This window comes from Leopardus geoffroyi, chromosome B1 (assembly GCF_018350155.1).
Source record: "Leopardus geoffroyi isolate Oge1 chromosome B1, O.geoffroyi_Oge1_pat1.0, whole genome shotgun sequence".
Lineage (NCBI taxonomy): Eukaryota > Metazoa > Chordata > Mammalia > Carnivora > Felidae > Leopardus > Leopardus geoffroyi.
The window spans coordinates 156,798,046-156,799,678 of NC_059327.1; the positions used below are offsets into that span (position 1 = coordinate 156,798,046).

At 34.9% G+C, this 1,633-nt stretch overlaps 1 non-coding gene across 1 annotated transcript; it reads right to left on the bottom strand.

Annotated features, from left to right (window-relative positions):
• Nucleotides 1-1,168: 1,168 nt before the first annotated feature.
• On the bottom strand, nt 1,169-1,318 carry LOC123596626. Its single transcript, XR_006711782.1, has one exon. It is a non-coding gene; the product is annotated as a small nucleolar RNA SNORA62/SNORA6 family (small nucleolar RNA).
• Nucleotides 1,319-1,633: the final 315 nt, after the last annotated feature.

Here is a 1,633-nt window from a genome sequence, read left to right on the forward strand (position 1 = left end):
TGATTTTACATGTAAACAAATACTATTGCTTAGGAAAGGTGAACACATACTCTTACTGCCTGAAGTTATATTATGGTATAGTAGTATACTGTATATTATAATTTTATTTTTTGTTGTTATATAACATTATATTATAATGCAAGCACTATTGGAGGTATTGTGGGTTCAGTTCCAACTCACTGAAATAAAGCATATCACAATAAAGTGAGTCAAATGATTTTTTTTTGTTACCCAACGCATATAGAAGTTATGTTTATCCTATACTGTATTCTATTAAGTGTGCAAAAGCATTATGTCTAAAAAAATGCACACACCCTTATTTTAAAAATACTGTATTACTAAGAAATGCTAACTATCATCTAAGATTTTAGGGAGTCATAATTACCGATTACAGATCACCATAACAAATATAATAATAATAAGAATAAAATCTGACATATTGTGAGAATTACCAAAAGGTGACACACAGACTTGAAGTGAGCAGATGCTGCTGGAAAAATGGTGCCTATAGACTTGTTTCATGCAAGATTGCTACAAACTTTCAACTATTAAAAAAAATGCAGTATCTGCAAAATATACTCAAGTGCAATAAAAGGAGGTACGGCTCTATAGGTTTACTGTTTCCTTTATTTCCGTGTAACTAACCATCCTTAAATTAAGTGGCATAAAATAATTATTTTATTACTTTTTATAATCTAGTTTGTCAGGAATCAGAGCAGGGATTGATTGGGTGGTTATGCTTTACATCTTATTAGCTGGGGGTGTTCCATTAGCTGCATTCGGCTAGTGACTGAGCTGGACTGGAGCATCGTGGATAGCTTTACTTTTATGTATGGTGTTTCAGTATTCCTCGATATGGCCTTTCCATGCGACCAGCTTGGGCTTCCTCAAGTGCCAAGCTCTCGGGGCAGTTCGACTTCTTATATGACAACCGGATTCGTAAGTGAAAATGGGGATCTAAAGTTCTTAAGGAGGAGACCTGGAATAGATACCTTATCATTGTTGCTGCATTCTGTTGGTCAAAGGAGTCAAAGGTTAGCTCAGGTTCATGTACTTCAATCTTACTAGAAAGCCAAAAACTAAAACCCTGAATGATTTGATTTCTGCCTATCACATCCTCTTCTGTCTTCTTGCCGACTGGACTCTAGAATCTATATATATATATAATACTTACAGCAAGATTACTATCAAACTACACTCGTTGGGTCAGAGACCTGTGGTGTTAGCGAAAGACCTGCTCCTCACAAAGCATATGCTTACACTCGTGAGTTCATTGGCCAGCCAGGGGCGTCAACTCCAGGCTCTAACAGCGTGCAGTGAAATTGGTATCTTTTTATTGCTTTTCCGAGACAAAACTTTTGTTCTGTTAGACCTTCATGCCTGCTTCCTTTGACTTAGATTATTCCCATGTGACAGAACATAAAGTTTGCTGTTTCTTAATCTTTCAAAGCCCAGCACAAATGTCGTCTGTAAAATATCATCTTTAGCCACCTTATTTTTATACTTATTCCATTCAGTTCTTGATTACATTTATTTATAATTTTCTTCATTATCTATAATTATGCACACACATATACACAGAAATATATTTTTGTTATTTATCCAATTTTCTTGTTCATTATCTATCTGTTCA